The sequence below is a fragment of the Gadus chalcogrammus genome, chromosome 12 (assembly GCF_026213295.1).
Source record: "Gadus chalcogrammus isolate NIFS_2021 chromosome 12, NIFS_Gcha_1.0, whole genome shotgun sequence".
NCBI classification, from domain to species: Eukaryota; Metazoa; Chordata; class Actinopteri; order Gadiformes; family Gadidae; genus Gadus; species Gadus chalcogrammus.
Window position 1 is genome coordinate 7,963,089 of NC_079423.1, and position 17,702 is coordinate 7,980,790.

General features: G+C 43.1%; 13 non-coding genes across 13 annotated transcripts in view; all 13 read left to right on the plus strand.

Moving 5' to 3' along the window:
- Window positions 1-3,710: 3,710 nt before the first annotated feature.
- On the plus strand, window positions 3,711-3,829 carry LOC130397078 (5S ribosomal RNA). Its single transcript, XR_008899686.1, has one exon. It is a non-coding gene; the product is annotated as a 5S ribosomal RNA (ribosomal RNA).
- A 529-nt stretch (window positions 3,830-4,358) lies between these two features.
- On the plus strand, window positions 4,359-4,477 carry LOC130397079 (5S ribosomal RNA). Its single transcript, XR_008899687.1, has one exon. It is a non-coding gene; the product is annotated as a 5S ribosomal RNA (ribosomal RNA).
- Window positions 4,478-5,001: 524 nt separating this feature from the next.
- On the plus strand, window positions 5,002-5,120 carry LOC130397080 (5S ribosomal RNA). Its single transcript, XR_008899688.1, has one exon. It is a non-coding gene; the product is annotated as a 5S ribosomal RNA (ribosomal RNA).
- Window positions 5,121-5,649: 529 nt separating this feature from the next.
- Window positions 5,650-5,768, plus strand: LOC130397082 (5S ribosomal RNA). The gene has a single exon (XR_008899689.1). It is a non-coding gene; the product is annotated as a 5S ribosomal RNA (ribosomal RNA).
- Window positions 5,769-6,297: 529 nt separating this feature from the next.
- Window positions 6,298-6,416, plus strand: LOC130397083 (5S ribosomal RNA). Its single transcript, XR_008899690.1, has one exon. It is a non-coding gene; the product is annotated as a 5S ribosomal RNA (ribosomal RNA).
- A 529-nt stretch (window positions 6,417-6,945) lies between these two features.
- LOC130397084 (5S ribosomal RNA) lies at window positions 6,946-7,064 on the plus strand. Its single transcript, XR_008899691.1, has one exon. It is a non-coding gene; the product is annotated as a 5S ribosomal RNA (ribosomal RNA).
- A 529-nt stretch (window positions 7,065-7,593) lies between these two features.
- Window positions 7,594-7,712, plus strand: LOC130397085 (5S ribosomal RNA). Its single transcript, XR_008899692.1, has one exon. It is a non-coding gene; the product is annotated as a 5S ribosomal RNA (ribosomal RNA).
- A 529-nt stretch (window positions 7,713-8,241) lies between these two features.
- Window positions 8,242-8,360, plus strand: LOC130397086 (5S ribosomal RNA). Its single transcript, XR_008899693.1, has one exon. It is a non-coding gene; the product is annotated as a 5S ribosomal RNA (ribosomal RNA).
- A 529-nt stretch (window positions 8,361-8,889) lies between these two features.
- Window positions 8,890-9,008, plus strand: LOC130397088 (5S ribosomal RNA). The gene has a single exon (XR_008899695.1). It is a non-coding gene; the product is annotated as a 5S ribosomal RNA (ribosomal RNA).
- A 528-nt stretch (window positions 9,009-9,536) lies between these two features.
- On the plus strand, window positions 9,537-9,655 carry LOC130397089 (5S ribosomal RNA). Its single transcript, XR_008899696.1, has one exon. It is a non-coding gene; the product is annotated as a 5S ribosomal RNA (ribosomal RNA).
- A 519-nt stretch (window positions 9,656-10,174) lies between these two features.
- On the plus strand, window positions 10,175-10,293 carry LOC130397090 (5S ribosomal RNA). Its single transcript, XR_008899697.1, has one exon. It is a non-coding gene; the product is annotated as a 5S ribosomal RNA (ribosomal RNA).
- A 6,688-nt stretch (window positions 10,294-16,981) lies between these two features.
- Window positions 16,982-17,100, plus strand: LOC130394663 (5S ribosomal RNA). The gene has a single exon (XR_008897799.1). It is a non-coding gene; the product is annotated as a 5S ribosomal RNA (ribosomal RNA).
- A 529-nt stretch (window positions 17,101-17,629) lies between these two features.
- The window catches only part of LOC130400150 (5S ribosomal RNA), a 119-nt gene continuing 46 nt past the window's right edge, over window positions 17,630-17,702 (plus strand). The window contains exon 1 of the ribosomal RNA XR_008902628.1: window positions 17,630-17,702. This exon is cut by the window's right edge and continues 46 nt beyond it. This is a non-coding gene — a ribosomal RNA (5S ribosomal RNA).

Sequence of the window (17,702 nt, forward strand, 5' to 3'; positions counted from 1 at the left end):
GTCCGGGCTTTTATAGAAAGAGAGAAAATAAAATGTTTGAAGGATGAGCTGGCAGAAGAGGCAGAAAGAATTGATAAGGATCCAAAACATAGCATAGAAAAATACATAAAGGTGAAATCCAAACTGGACGTTTATGAACAGAATAAATGTATGGGGGCAATAACAAGGAGTAGGGAGAAATATGCGATGAAGGGGGAGAGATGCACAGGCTATTTTTTGGGATTAGAAAAAAGGAAACAGGAAAGGGTATATATTGAAGAGTTAGAAAATGAAAATGGAGAGATAATAAATGATTTTGTAGACATTATTGGAAATGTTGGGACATTTTATAAAAATCTATACAAAAAAGGAAATGCAAAGAAGGAAGATATAAATACAGTATTAGGTAATATTAATAAAACGATAACAAATGATGAGAAAAGTATGTGTGATGACAACATCAAAGACATAGAAATAAAGGAAGCAATAATGTCATTAAATACCAATAAAAGTCCGGGAACAGATGGCCTTACAAGTGAATTTTATAAAACATTTATAGACGATCTGCTACCAATTTTAAACATACTTTATGCAGAGATGGAGAAGGAGCAGGAGATACCAGAGTCGCTGGCAACAGGACTAATAACGATCATATATAAAAATAAGGGAAGCAAAAGAAAACTGGAAAACTATAGACCGCTAACTGTACTAAACACGGATTACAAGATCTTAACAAAGGTATTAGCAAACAGAATAAAAACAGCAGCACCAACAATCATAGCACCAACACAGGCGTATGGGATACCAGGGAGGGACATATCGGACATTATTTGCACAATAAGGGACACAATCGAATGCATGGGGAAGGATGGTGGAATTATTTTAAGTATGGACCTTAATAAAGCCTTCGATAGGGTTGAGCATAGTTTTTTATTTTGCACATTAGAAAAATTTGGTTTTGGGCAAAGAATAATCAACTGGATTAAATTATTGTACAAAAATGCAAGGAGTAGGATAAAAATAAATGGAGCTATAACAGATCCTTTTCCATTGGAAAGATCTGTGAGGCAAGGGTGCCCGCTATCGGCAGTACTTTACAGCTTAACTGCAGAAAGTCTCGCGGAAATGATAAAGAAGGATAAGGAAATAGAGGGGATAAAATTGCCAAATGGGGGTGAAAGCAAAATACAGCAATATGCTGATGACACCACATGTATGGTAAAAAATATGAATAGCGTGAAAAGGATAATGGGAAAAATGGAAATATATGGGAGAGCAGCAGGGGCTAAAGTAAATATAGACAAAACTGAAATAATGTACGTCGGAAATATAAACCAAAATGATTGTAACATACCTTTTAGAGTTTCAAATGATTATATGAAAATATTGGGGATAAATATGGGAGTGAAAGAAAAGGAGGCGAGAGATGAGACATGGAATGGGGTAATAAATAAAGTGAAAAACACATTAAATGCGTGGAAGCCGAGGAGATTGAAATTAAAGGGGAAGGTTTTAGTGGTAAATGCATTAATACTATCCCAGATTGTCTATGCCTTGACTGTGATAGACATGCCAGAGTGGGTGCACAAAGAGCTAAACGGCACAATTACAAATTACATTTGGGATGGGAAACTGGCAAGAATAGCACAAAAGACACTGATAGGGAAATATGAAGAAGGAGGATTGAAATTGGTGGACTTGAATATTAAGAAAAAAGCAATACGAATAAAAACTGTTAAAAAGTATCTGTATGATAGGGTTGATTATGGATGGAAAAATGTTTTTAAGGAATATTTATATAAAAATGGAAGATGTGAAGAAAACGGTCTAATAATGATAATGAAAAACTCCATGTATGAGAAAGTGCCTAGATATTATAAAGAGGTGTTTGATGCATGGGGGAAATACAGAATAAACATTAAATATGAATGCACAAAATACAGTCAGGTAATAAATCAACCAATATGGTGTAACCCATTGATAAAAATGAACAATAACATGCTATGGGATAAAAAAATATTTTATTCTGGACTAACACAAATAAAACATTGCCTATATGAATTCATACCTGGGTTTCTAAGATACCAGGCTATAATAGACACAGTTAAGGAGTATGATGAAGAAATGAACGAAACCACTACTGTAAATATGTACGATAAAATAAAAGAAAGCATACCAATAGATTGGGTGAGGCAAATAGAAAATAACGTGGTTATAGAAAGGAAAATAACGTTCCCCGAGTTATATATAGAAAATAATGGGGAAAAAAGGCCACTAAGGGATTCAAAGGTAAAGGACTACTACAAAGCGCTGATCCAAAAGGAATTTAAGGAACCTGCATCGGAAAAGGTTTGGGAAAAGGTGTTCCCAGGTATGGAAGGAAATCAAATATGGAAGCAGTGGAATGTAAGCAAAAATAGTATAGAATGTCAGGATCATGATTTTAAATTACGGCACAACAGACTGTACACAAATGTGGTGATACACCAAATAAATAAGGATGTAAGAAGGGAGTGCGATATATGCAAAACTGATCCGGAGACATTAATGCATTTGTATTATGAGTGTGACAAATTGAAGATCTTTTTCATGAAGCTAAAGGAATTCTTGCAGGAGAACTGGGGGAAGCAGTATTTTGAGGGAAAGGACTGGAAAAAAACATTTCTGTTTGGAGTATGGGAAAAGAAGGAGAAAGTAAACATAAATATGATAAACTATGTACTAAGTCATGCTAGATATGCTGTATGGCTAAGAAGGAATCTAGCGCATTTTGAACAAAAAATAATATCTGTCTGGGCCTACTTTGTATCAGGGTTGAAAAAAGACATAAGTTTAATTTTTAAGTATGAAAAGGAAGAATTTCAACATTTTGTTAATGGATGCAGTTTCATTTCTGTCAATGACAAAGGGAAACTGATGTATAAGATTGAATAATGCATGGCAGGAGGACCTATTTGTTGAAATGCTGATGTTATTGTTTACTTTTATTTTATTTATTTTGTGATTTTACATTTGAATTCAAGTATATGTTTTTTCCCCTCTGTGTAGATTACGCTTGTATATAAAATCTGATTTATTTTTATAATAAAAAAAAAAAAAAAAAAAACACGCCCGATCTCGTCTGATCTCGGAAGCTAAGCAGGGTCGGGCCTGGTTAGTACTTGGATGGGAGACCGCCTGGGAATACCAGGTGCTGTAAGCTTTTTCTTTTTCAACTCGAGCTCATTGACTCCGTGGCCTACCGTGGCGTACCGTGACCTGATGTTTACTGCCAACCGCTTTGGAGGATTTAAGCAACATACAAAAACTGACAACGTCTCTCAAAACTATTTTTGTGAAACATGAGGACAGTATAGTGATACTGCCAGCAGGGAGCACCAGAGAGCTGAACCGACAGTTGTACATTTCTTAAACTTTCACCAACACAAACACGCACGCTCACTTCAGATCATGGGAGGACGTCAAAAAATCACCACCCATTCTCTGACACTTTAACCGTTAACCTTGGTTCAAACATTTAACATCACACGCACACGCAGTGTATTTCAGATAATTAATGAATTCAGATGTCACAATGATCGTTTACATGGATAAGGAGTCCTACTGAATCAATTACTGCCGTTTATATCTAACTAATGATTGTTTTTGTAAAAGTGTAACGTCGAGCCTCAGCAGCTTTCTCACTCCTTATGTGCTACTGTATAAAACCTGGTTTTGCGCCTGCACTAATTGCTTACGGCCATACCACCCTGAACACGCCCGATCTCGTCTGATCTCGGAAGCTAAGCAGGGTCGGGCCTGGTTAGTACTTGGATGGGAGACCGCCTGGGAATACCAGGTGCTGTAAGCTTTTTCTTTTTCAACTCGAGCTCATTGACTCCGTGGCCTACCGTGGCGTACCGTGACCTGATGTTTACTGCCAACCGCTTTGGAGGATTTAAGCAACATACAAAAACTGACAACGTCTCTCAAAACTATTTTTGTGAAACATGAGGACAGTATAGTGATACTGCCAGCAGGGAGCACCAGAGAGCTGAACCGACAGTTGTACATTTCTTAAACTTTCACCAACACAAACACGCACGCTCACTTCAGATCATGGGAGGACGTCAAAAAATCACCACCCATTCTCTGACACTTTAACCGTTAACCTTGGTTCAAACATTTAACATCACACGCACACGCAGTGTATTTCAGATAATTAATGAATTCAGATGTCACAATGATCGTTTACATGGATAAGGAGTCCTACTGAATCAATTACTGCCGTTTATATCTAACTAATGATTGTTTTTGTAAGAGTGTAACGTCGAGCCTCAGCAGCTTTCTCACTCCTTATGTGCTACTGTATAAAACCTGGTTTTGCGCCTGCACTAATTGCTTACGGCCATACCACCCTGAACACGCCCGATCTCGTCTGATCTCGGAAGCTAAGCAGGGTCGGGCCTGGTTAGTACTTGGATGGGAGACCGCCTGGGAATACCAGGTGCTGTAAGCTTTTTCTTTTTCAACTCGAGCTCATTGACTCCGTGGCCTACCGTACCGTGACCTGATGTTTACTGCCAACCGCTTTGGAGGATTTAAGCAACATACAAAAACTGACAACGTCTCTCAAAACTATTTTTGTGAAACATGAGGACAGTATAGTGATACTGCCAGCAGGGAGCACCAGAGAGCTGAACCGACAGTTGTACATTTCTTAAACTTTCACCAACACAAACACGCACGCTCACTTCAGATCATGGGAGGACGTCAAAAAATCACCACCCATTCTCTGACACTTTAACCGTTAACCTTGGTTCAAACATTTAACATCACACGCACACGCAGTGTATTTCAGATAATTAATGAATTCAGATGTCACAATGATCGTTTACATGGATAAGGAGTCCTACTGAATCAATTACTGCCGTTTATATCTAACTAATGATTGTTTTTGTAAAAGTGTAACGTCGAGCCTCAGCAGCTTTCTCACTCCTTATGTGCTACTGTATAAAACCTGGTTTTGCGCCTGCACTAATTGCTTACGGCCATACCACCCTGAACACGCCCGATCTCGTCTGATCTCGGAAGCTAAGCAGGGTCGGGCCTGGTTAGTACTTGGATGGGAGACCGCCTGGGAATACCAGGTGCTGTAAGCTTTTTCTTTTTCAACTCGAGCTCATTGCCTCCGTGGCCTACCGTGGCGTACCGTGACCTGATGTTTACTGCCAACCGCTTTGGAGGATTTAAGCAACATACAAAAACTGACAACGTCTCTCAAAACTATTTTTGTGAAACATGAGGACAGTATAGTGATACTGCCAGCAGGGAGCACCAGAGAGCTGAACCGACAGTTGTACATTTCTTAAACTTTCACCAACACAAACACGCACGCTCACTTCAGATCATGGGAGGACGTCAAAAAATCACCACCCATTCTCTGACACTTTAACCGTTAACCTTGGTTCAAACATTTAACATCACACGCACACGCAGTGTATTTCAGATAATTAATGAATTCAGATGTCACAATGATCGTTTACATGGATAAGGAGTCCTACTGAATCAATTACTGCCGTTTATATCTAACTAATGATTGTTTTTGTAAAAGTGTAACGTCGAGCCTCAGCAGCTTTCTCACTCCTTATGTGCTACTGTATAAAACCTGGTTTTGCGCCTGCACTAATTGCTTACGGCCATACCACCCTGAACACGCCCGATCTCGTCTGATCTCGGAAGCTAAGCAGGGTCGGGCCTGGTTAGTACTTGGATGGGAGACCGCCTGGGAATACCAGGTGCTGTAAGCTTTTTCTTTTTCAACTCGAGCTCATTGCCTCCGTGGCCTACCGTGGCGTACCGTGACCTGATGTTTACTGCCAACCGCTTTGGAGGATTTAAGCAACATACAAAAACTGACAACGTCTCTCAAAACTATTTTTGTGAAACATGAGGACAGTATAGTGATACTGCCAGCAGGGAGCACCAGAGAGCTGAACCGACAGTTGTACATTTCTTAAACTTTCACCAACACAAACACGCACGCTCACTTCAGATCATGGGAGGACGTCAAAAAATCACCACCCATTCTCTGACACTTTAACCGTTAACCTTGGTTCAAACATTTAACATCACACGCACACGCAGTGTATTTCAGATAATTAATGAATTCAGATGTCACAATGATCGTTTACATGGATAAGGAGTCCTACTGAATCAATTACTGCCGTTTATATCTAACTAATGATTGTTTTTGTAAAAGTGTAACGTCGAGCCTCAGCAGCTTTCTCACTCCTTATGTGCTACTGTATAAAACCTGGTTTTGCGCCTGCACTAATTGCTTACGGCCATACCACCCTGAACACGCCCGATCTCGTCTGATCTCGGAAGCTAAGCAGGGTCGGGCCTGGTTAGTACTTGGATGGGAGACCGCCTGGGAATACCAGGTGCTGTAAGCTTTTTCTTTTTCAACTCGAGCTCATTGACTCCGTGGCCTACCGTGGCGTACCGTGACCTGATGTTTACTGCCAACCGCTTTGGAGGATTTAAGCAACATACAAAAACTGACAACGTCTCTCAAAACTATTTTTGTGAAACATGAGGACAGTATAGTGATACTGCCAGCAGGGAGCACCAGAGAGCTGAACCGACAGTTGTACATTTCTTAAACTTTCACCAACACAAACACGCACGCTCACTTCAGATCATGGGAGGACGTCAAAAAATCACCACCCATTCTCTGACACTTTAACCGTTAACCTTGGTTCAAACATTTAACATCACACGCACACGCAGTGTATTTCAGATAATTAATGAATTCAGATGTCACAATGATCGTTTACATGGATAAGGAGTCCTACTGAATCAATTACTGCCGTTTATATCTAACTAATGATTGTTTTTGTAAAAGTGTAACGTCGAGCCTCAGCAGCTTTCTCACTCCTTATGTGCTACTGTATAAAACCTGGTTTTGCGCCTGCACTAATTGCTTACGGCCATACCACCCTGAACACGCCCGATCTCGTCTGATCTCGGAAGCTAAGCAGGGTCGGGCCTGGTTAGTACTTGGATGGGAGACCGCCTGGGAATACCAGGTGCTGTAAGCTTTTTCTTTTTCAACTCGAGCTCATTGACTCCGTGGCCTACCGTGGCGTACCGTGACCTGATGTTTACTGCCAACCGCTTTGGAGGATTTAAGCAACATACAAAAACTGACAACGTCTCTCAAAACTATTTTTGTGAAACATGAGGACAGTATAGTGATACTGCCAGCAGGGAGCACCAGAGAGCTGAACCGACAGTTGTACATTTCTTAAACTTTCACCAACACAAACACGCACGCTCACTTCAGATCATGGGAGGACGTCAAAAAATCACCACCCATTCTCTGACACTTTAACCGTTAACCTTGGTTCAAACATTTAACATCACACGCACACGCAGTGTATTTCAGATAATTAATGAATTCAGATGTCACAATGATCGTTTACATGGATAAGGAGTCCTACTGAATCAATTACTGCCGTTTATATCTAACTAATGATTGTTTTTGTAAAAGTGTAACGTCGAGCCTCAGCAGCTTTCTCACTCCTTATGTGCTACTGTATAAAACCTGGTTTTGCGCCTGCACTAATTGCTTACGGCCATACCACCCTGAACACGCCCGATCTCGTCTGATCTCGGAAGCTAAGCAGGGTCGGGCCTGGTTAGTACTTGGATGGGAGACCGCCTGGGAATACCAGGTGCTGTAAGCTTTTTCTTTTTCAACTCGAGCTCATTGACTCCGTGGCCTACCGTGGCGTACCGTGACCTGATGTTTACTGCCAACCGCTTTGGAGGATTTAAGCAACATACAAAAACTGACAACGTCTCTCAAAACTATTTTTGTGAAACATGAGGACAGTATAGTGATACTGCCAGCAGGGAGCACCAGAGAGCTGAACCGACAGTTGTACATTTCTTAAACTTTCACCAACACAAACACGCACGCTCACTTCAGATCATGGGAGGACGTCAAAAAATCACCACCCATTCTCTGACACTTTAACCGTTAACCTTGGTTCAAACATTTAACATCACACGCACACGCAGTGTATTTCAGATAATTAATGAATTCAGATGTCACAATGATCGTTTACATGGATAAGGAGTCCTACTGAATCAATTACTGCCGTTTATATCTAACTAATGATTGTTTTTGTAAAAGTGTAACGTCGAGCCTCAGCAGCTTTCTCACTCCTTATGTGCTACTGTATAAAACCTGGTTTTGCGCCTGCACTAATTGCTTACGGCCATACCACCCTGAACACGCCCGATCTCGTCTGATCTCGGAAGCTAAGCAGGGTCGGGCCTGGTTAGTACTTGGATGGGAGACCGCCTGGGAATACCAGGTGCTGTAAGCTTTTTCTTTTTCAACTCGAGCTCATTGACTCCGTGGCCTACCGTGGCGTACCGTGACCTGATGTTTACTGCCAACCGCTTTGGAGGATTTAAGCAACATACAAAAACTGACAACGTCTCTCAAAACTATTTTTGTGAAACATGAGGACAGTATAGTGATACTGCCAGCAGGGAGCACCAGAGAGCTGAACCGACAGTTGTACATTTCTTAAACTTTCACCAACACAAACACGCACGCTCACTTCAGATCATGGGAGGACGTCAAAAAATCACCACCCATTCTCTGACACTTTAACCGTTAACCTTGGTTCAAACATTTAACATCACACGCACACGCAGTGTATTTCAGATAATTAATGAATTCAGATGTCACAATGATCGTTTACATGGATAAGGAGTCCTACTGAATCAATTACTGCCGTTTATATCTAACTAATGATTGTTTTTGTAAAAGTGTAACGTCGAGCCTCAGCAGCTTTCTCACTCCTTATGTGCTACTGTATAAAACCTGGTTTTGCGCCTGCACTAATTGCTTACGGCCATACCACCCTGAACACGCCCGATCTCGTCTGATCTCGGAAGCTAAGCAGGGTCGGGCCTGGTTAGTACTTGGATGGGAGACCGCCTGGGAATACCAGGTGCTGTAAGCTTTTTCTTTTTCAACTCGAGCTCATTGCCTCCGTGGCCTACCGTGGCGTACCGTGACCTGATGTTTACTGCCAACCGCTTTGGAGGATTTAAGCAACATACAAAACTGACAACGTCTCTCAAAACTATTTTTGTGAAACATGAGGACAGTATAGTGATACTGCCAGCAGGGAGCACCAGAGAGCTGAACCGACAGTTGTACATTTCTTAAACTTTCACCAACACAAACACGCACGCTCACTTCAGATCATGGGAGGACGTCAAAAAATCACCACCCATTCTCTGACACTTTAACCGTTAACCTTGGTTCAAACATTTAACATCACACGCACACGCAGTGTATTTCAGATAATTAATGAATTCAGATGTCACAATGATCGTTTACATGGATAAGGAGTCCTACTGAATCAATTACTGCCGTTTATATCTAACTAATGATTGTTTTTGTAAAAGTGTAACGTCGAGCCTCAGCAGCTTTCTCACTCCTTATGTGCTACTGTATAAAACCTGGTTTTGCGCCTGCACTAATTGCTTACGGCCATACCACCCTGAACACGCCCGATCTCGTCTGATCTCGGAAGCTAAGCAGGGTCGGGCCTGGTTAGTACTTGGATGGGAGACCGCCTGGGAATACCAGGTGCTGTAAGCTTTTTCTTTTTCAACTCGAGCTCATTGACTCCGTGGCGTACCGTGACCTGATGTTTACTGCCAACCGCTTTGGAGGATTTAAGCAACATACAAAAACTGACAACGTCTCTCAAAACTATTTTTGTGAAACATGAGGACAGTATAGTGATACTGCCAGCAGGGAGCACCAGAGAGCTGAACCGACAGTTGTACATTTCTTAAACTTTCACCAACACAAACACGCACGCTCACTTCAGATCATGGGAGGACGTCAAAAAATCACCACCCATTCTCTGACACTTTAACCGTTAACCTTGGTTCAAACATTTAACATCACACGCACACGCAGTGTATTTCAGATAATTAATGAATTCAGATGTCACAATGATCGTTTACATGGATAAGGAGTCCTACTGAATCAATTACTGCCGTTTATATCTAACTAATGATTGTTTTTGTAAAAGTGTAACGTCGAGCCTCAGCAGCTTTCTCACTCCTTATGTGCTACTGTATAAAACCTGGTTTTGCGCCTGCACTAATTGCTTACGGCCATACCACCCTGAACACGCCCGATCTCGTCTGATCTCGGAAGCTAAGCAGGGTCGGGCCTGGTTAGTACTTGGATGGGAGACCGCCTGGGAATACCAGGTGCTGTAAGCTTTTTCTTTTTCAACTCGAGCTCATTGCCTCCGTGGCCTACCGTGGCGTACCGTGACCTGATGTTTACTGCCAACCGCTTTGGAGGATTTAAGCAACATACAAAACTGACAACGTCTCTCAAAACTATTTTTGTGAAACATGAGGACAGTATAGTGATACTGCCAGCAGGGAGCACCAGAGAGCTGAACCGACAGTTGTACATTTCTTAAACTTTCACCAACACAAACACGCACGCTCACTTCAGATCATGGGAGGACGTCAAAAAATCACCACCCATTCTCTGACACTTTAACCGTTAACCTTGGTTCAAACATTTAACATCACACGCACACGCAGTGTATTTCAGATAATTAATGAATTCAGATGTCACAATGATCGTTTACATGGATAAGGAGTCCTACTGAATCAATTACTGCCGTTTATATCTAACTAATGATTGTTTTTGTAAAAGTGTAACGTCGAGCCTCAGCAGCTTTCTCACTCCTTATGTGCTACTGTATAAAACCTGGTTTTGCGCCTGCACTAATTGCTTACGGCCATACCACCCTGAACACGCCCATTGAGGAAGTGATACGCCCATTGAGGAAGTGTTTGGTGTGCTTGAGTGGTGAGAGGAGGACGGTGTTGGAGCGAGGATTCTTTTGGTGGTAAATCAAGTATTTATAGATATTTTTTTGTTTAGTTTTTCGTCTAGTCGTTTATTCCCCCGACAGCTTGCTGTTTGGGGGAGTATTAGTATACTTTAGTTCGGTTTTTTTCGATGTCTCACGTGGTTTCGAAAACTCGAATGGAGGACGGCATGGAACGGAATACGGCTCCTGCTGCGGTGACGGATGGTGGTTGTGTGGCGAAGAGGACATCGGAGGACGTACTAGGCGGGAGACCGGTGACTGCGGAGAGAGCAACAAGAGAGAAGGAGGACAAGGTTGCGGATGGTGGCCCGAGCTACAGCAGGGAGTTGTCTGTGGCTGTGGAGCTTGTGGGAGAGGAGAAAATCCCGATGATTGAGATGCTAAGGGCGATGCAGAGTGTATGTGGATTGGTCTTGGGATGTCGCTACCTCTCATTGAACCAATATGAAGTAACGATGAATCACCCCAACGGGAAGAGGCGATTGTTGGATGGTTTTAGGATAAGGGGGACCAGCGTCGTCGCAAAAGACTTGACTGCAGATGAGATGGTGGTGTCCTTTATGAGTCTACCAGTGTACATTACGGATGAGGAGATTCTGAAGAAGCTTGCGGACTGGGGTGTGGAGGCAGTTTCGCCGATTGCAAGGAGGAAGTGGCCTGGGATGACCATATGTGAGGGTACACGGTTTGTTAAGGTGAAGTTTAGCAAGGAAGTACGGTCCTTGCCTTGGTCCGCACGTTTTGACACTGAAAAGGGTGCTGAATATTTCCGTGTCATCCATGACAGACAATTAAAGGTGTGTAGATTGTGCATCCAGCCTGGACATATAGTGAGGGACTGTCCTGACTTCCTCTGTCGGAAGTGCGGGAAGCAGGGACACTATGCAAGGGAGTGTGTGGCTGTGATTAAATGCAGAGAGTGTGGTAATAGAAAGGAAAATTGTGTGTGTAAGGAGGAGCAGGTGGGAGGGGGTGCCCTCTCAGTTGACCCAGACTCAAGGGCTGTATCGTTGGAGAGTGAGGAAAGTGGAGGGAAGAGAGTGCGGAAGAGGAGATGGAGCACGGGGAGCTGTCTGACGGGGAGACAGTCTTGGACAGTCAGCTACAGGTTGAGCTGAAGGACCCGGGTGTGGGGGGCACGGGGTTGCCCGGGGGGCAAAGCTCTCAAGTAGAGCTTTCCTCTCTACCGGCATCTGGGCACCCTACACCAGCGGAGGGCATAGCCAAGGTGCCGCGGGGGTCTGGACAGTTGGGGAACGAGGCGGGACATGGCACGGGGGCTAGCCTAGAAGTTGATTTGGTTGTGTCAATGGCCCCGGCATCAGGGGAAGATGGGGGCACAGGGATGGGGGGGGGGCAGGAGCTCTCAAGCGGGGCTCCTCTCTTTACAGGCGCCCGGGTGGCCTACAGTAGAGGAAGATGCAGCCTGGGGGTCTTGTGCTGTGACTATTGAGGCTACAGCCGACGCGTCTCATTGGCGTGGTATGGCGCCTATAATTTCCCCCCCCACACTGGCTGATGGAAGGGAGAGGGAGAATAAGTCTGGGAATGAGGCGTTGGGTGTTTGTAGGGAGAGGGCGCCCAGGGTCAGACGCAGGAGAGGGGTTGATTCCGATGAGGAACAGAGGAACTTGAAAAAGAAAGGGGTACGTAAAAAAAAAAAAAGATTTTAACAGTAATACCCACTCTGTGTCTTTTGATTTCAATGGTCACACTCACATCAATTAACATCAACGGTCTTAACAATATGGCGAAGTTTGATGAGGTGTTAATCAATTTTAAATCCGATATTTTAGTGCTGCAGGAAACAAACTGGACACAGGCTAAAATGCCAGAAATCAAGGAGAAATGGAGGGGACTGTTATTCGTCAACTGTGGGACGGCAAGATCGTGTGGTGTGGCAATACTTGTAAAGGAGGATGTGGTTGGGAATGTGAAGGAGGTTCTGAATGATGGGAAGGGGAGGGTGATTGGAATCGATTTTGATGTTAATAATGTAACGTATAGACTAATTAATGTATACGCACCTAACAGAGAAGTGGAAAAAAGGCTATTTTTTATCTCTCTTGGTTTGCTCTGCACTAGGAATTGTGTTCTCGTGGGAGATTTTAATGTGTTTTGTAGCAAGCTGGATGTTTATAGGAGAGATAGTTTTAGACAGGATTCGGCCCGGAAGGCTTTGTTCAAAATGATTGAGGATGGGGGTTTGGTCGATGTGTGGAGGGTTAGAAATGCTGCCAAGAGGGAATTTTCTAGGAGGCAGATAGTGAACGGAGTGCTAAAGCAAAGTAGGATCGATTTATGTTTAGCACGACAGGACATCGCTGATACTTTGAGCAGTGTACAGTATAAATTCACTGGTTATAGTGATCATGCAGCAATAATCTTTCAGATGGGTGACAGAAGTAGAGGGACAGGGGGGGGAGTTTGGTGTTTGAATACAAGTGTGTTGGAAGAGAGCGAGTATATTGAGATGGTGAGAGGGTGTGTTAAGGAGCAAATTAATTGTGTGGGGTATGATGCAGACGTGTGTGAGTGGTGGGAATGTGTGAAGATAAAGGTGAAAATGTTGAGCATCAATTATTGTAAAAAGCGGAGTCAAGTAAAGAGGAGGACGGAATGTGTATTGAGAGAGCGAATGGCTGAGGAATTGAGGAGGTTAGATGACGATGTGAATAGGGACTTAGCTGACTACATAGGCATTAAAGGGGAATTAGAATCTTATGAAAGGGAGAGGTGTAAAGGGGCAATAGTTAGGAGTCGGGCGCAGTATGCGGTAGATGGGGAGAAATGTACGTCTTTCTTTTTGGGGCTGGAAAAACGGAAACAGGGTAGAACATACATAGCTCAGATAGAGGATGAGAGAGGGGAAGTGGTACATGATTTTGTGGGGGTGTTGGAGAGAGTGCAGGGGTTTTACAGTGATTTATTTAGCAAAGGCTATGTAGATAAGGATAGTGTGGACAAGGTATTAGGAACGGTTGAGCATGTGTTATCGGATAGTGATAGGGAAGTATGTGAGTGTGAGTTAGGAGAATCGGAGGTGATGGCGGCCGTCAGCAGCCTGTCCAATAACAAAAGTCCTGGCTCTGATGGATTGCCGGCAGAGTTTTACAAGTGCTTTAGTGAGTTGTTATGTCCGATTTTATTAAAGGTATATAGGGAAATGGAAAGGTTAGGGATGGTTAGCAAGTCGATGTCGACGGGGTTAATAGCGGTACTCTACAAGAATAAGGGTAGTAAATTGCAGTTAGGGAACTACAGAGGGTTAAGTCTGTTGAACACTGACTATAAGGTACTGGCCAAAACTATAGCTAATCGGATTAAGTCGGTAGTAGGGACCATAGTTTCATCAACCCAAACTTACAGTATTCCAGGGAGAGATATAGCGGACACGATAGGGTCAGTTAGGGATGTAGTGAGGCATATGAAAGAAGAGGGAGGTGTAGTATTGAGTGTAGATTTTAACAAAGCTTTTGATAGGGTAGAACATGAGTTTATGTTTAGGGCGCTAGAGAGATTTGGTTTTGGGGATAGGTTAGTGAAGTGGATTTGATTATTGTATAGTAATGCAAAGAGTAGGGTCAAGTGTAACGGGGTATTGACGGATAGTTTTAGATTAGAGAGGTCAGTTAGGCAGGGTTGTCCGTTATCTGCATTATTGTACAGTATAACGGCTGAACCATTAGCCACCATGCTAAAAAAGGATCAGCACATACAAGGCATCAACATCCCGGGAGGAGGTAGGAGTTTAATCCATCAATACGCAGATGACACAAGCATTACAGTTAGGAATTTGGCCAGTGTGAAAAGGGTAATTGAGTTATTGGGAATATATGGGAGTGCATCGGGGGCAAAGATTAACCTGGAAAAGTCAGAGATCCTTTGTGTAGGGGCAGTGGATATGAGCGAGTGTGACATTCCGCTGACTGTTTCTAAGGGGATGATAAAGGTATTAGGTGTGAATGTGGGTGTGGATGAAAATGAGGCAAGGGATGTCACGTGGACAGGGGTTCTGAATAAAGTGAAGCAGAATTTGAATTTATGGAAGATGAGGAAGTTGAGACTGAGGGGTAAGGTGATTGTGGTGAATTGCTTGATGATGTCACGGGTGAATCATGTGCTGAGCACCCTGGATCTACCATTGTGGGTAGTAAAGGAGTTGAATGGGGCTGTTAACAATTTTTTGTGGGATGGGAAACCGGCCAAAATTGCGCATAAGGTCTTGACGAATGGGTATGAGGATGGAGGACTGAAATTGATAGATGTGGAGGTGAAGAAAAGGGCGTTACGAGTGAAAACAATTAAGAAATATTTATTTGGAAAGGAGGAGTATTGTTGGATGGGTTTTTTTGAGGACTATTTGCACAGGTATGGTGGTTGTGGTGTGAATGGTCTTTTTATGATGTTTAATAAGCCGAGGTGTCAAGGGATGTCGTATTTCTATCGAGAGGTTTTTGAGGCATGGGGGAAATATTTGGAGTACGTGAAGTATGAGTGTGTGGACAGAGCCGAGGTTCTGAATCAGCCAATCTTTCATAACCCAAAAATACTTCACAATAACAGAATACTGGTCAGTAAACATTTTGAGAAAGCCGGTATTAAACAGGTCAAGCATTTAATGTTGGAGGGGGGTAACGTTTTTAAGGCGGAACAGGTGATCATAAGGGATGTAAGGAGGTTTAATAGAGATGTGAGGGGGGCTGTGGTTGTTGGGATGTATAGGAGAGTAAAGGGAAGTATTGGTACAGGGTGGATGACACTACTGTTAGGACAGGGAGGGATAGGCGAGGAGAACACGATGGTCGAGTTGGGGGTGGAGAGGGGAGGTAAGAGAGTTAAGTTTGAGGATGTTAGTACAAAAAGTGTGTATATGGATTTGATGGGCGGTGGGATGAAGAGGCCAGCGTCAGAGAAGGTGTGGGGAAAGGCTTTTGAGGGGTTTGACGTGAAGAAAATGTGGGGCAACTTGAATGTGAAGTATAACTCTATTGAATGTGAGCACAATGATTTTAAGATCAGGCACAATAGGGTTTTCACGAATGTTGTTTTGCACCAAATTGATAGTACTGTGGGTAGAGTGTGCAATGTTTGTAAAGAGGTGGATGAGACCTTTGATCATTATTTCATTGAATGTTCAATGTTGTTTGTCTTTTTTGAGAAGGTTAAGGATTTGCTGAGTGTACACTGTGGGATCAAGGTTGGGAAGGATGTTGAATGGAAAAAACTGTTGTTGTTTGGTGTGGTTGGAAAGGTGAAAGATGTGAATGTAAATTTGGTGAATTTCATGTTGAGCACAGTCCGTCATGCAATTGTATGCAGGAGGAACGTTGCGCAATATGAGGAGAGGGTGATACCGGTATGGGAGTGGTTTGTGGCAACTTTTAAAAAGAATGTGAGGTTGGTCCACACGCTTAGGAGGGAGGATTTTCACAAGTATTTTGTTAGGAACAGCACTTTAGTCATGTAAACGGAATCAGGGACGTTAGGATTTAGTGTGTAGTGTGGGCATTGTTTTTCCTGCTTGTTAAGTTTTACAACTCGAGCTCATTGCCTCCGTGGCCTACCGTCACCTACCGTGACCTGATGTTTACTGCCAACCGCTTTGGAGGATTTAAGCAACATACAAAGACTGACAACGTCTCTCAAAACTATTTTTGTGAAACATGAGGACAGTATAGTGATACTGCCAGCAGGGAGCACCAGAGGGCTGAACCGACAGTTGTACATTTCTTAAACTTTCACCAACACAAACACGCACGCTCACTTCAGATCATGGGAGGACGTCAAAAAATCACCACCCATTCTCTGACACTTTAACCGTTAACCTTGGTTCAAACATTCAACATCACACGCACACGCAGTGTATTTCAGATAATTAATGAATTCAGATGTCACAATGATCGTTTACATGGATAAGGAGTCCTACTGAATCAATTACTGCCGTTTATATCTAACTAATGATTGTTTTTGTAAAAGTGTAACGTCGAGCCTCAGCAGCTTTCTCACTCCTTATGTGCTACTGTATAAAACCTGGTTTTGCGCCTGCACTAATTGCTTACGGCCATACTACCCTGAATACGCCCGATCTCGTCTGATCTCGGAAGCTAAGCAGGGTCGGGCATGGTTAGTACTTGGTTGGGAGACCGCCTGGGAATACCAGGTGCTGTAAGCATTTTCTTTTTCAACTCGAGCTCATTGCCTCCGTGGCCTACCGTCACCTACCGTGACCTGGTGTTTACTGCCAACCGCTTTGGAGGATTTAAGCAACATACAAAGACTGACAACGTCTCTCAAAACTATTTTTGTGAAACATGAGGACAGTATAGTGATACTGCCAGCAGGGAGCACCAGAGAGCTGAAACGACAGTTGTACATTTCTTAAACTTTCACCAACGCAAATAGCACGCTCACTTCAGATCATGGGAGGACGTCAAAAAATCACCACCCATTCTCTGACACTTTAACCGTTAACCTTGGTTCAAACATTTAACATCACACGCACACGCAGTGTAGTTCAGATAATTAATGAATTCAGATGTCACAATGATCGTTTACATGGATAAGGAGTCCTACTGAATCAATTACTGCCGTTTATATCTAACTCATGATTGTTTTTGTAAAAGTGTAACGTCGAGCCTCAGCAGCTTTCTCACTCCTTATGTGCTACTGTATAAAACCTGGTTTTGCGCCTGCACTAATTTGCTTACGGCCATACCACCCTGAACACGCCCGATCTCGTCTGATCTCGGAAGCTAAGCAGGGTCGGGCCTGGTT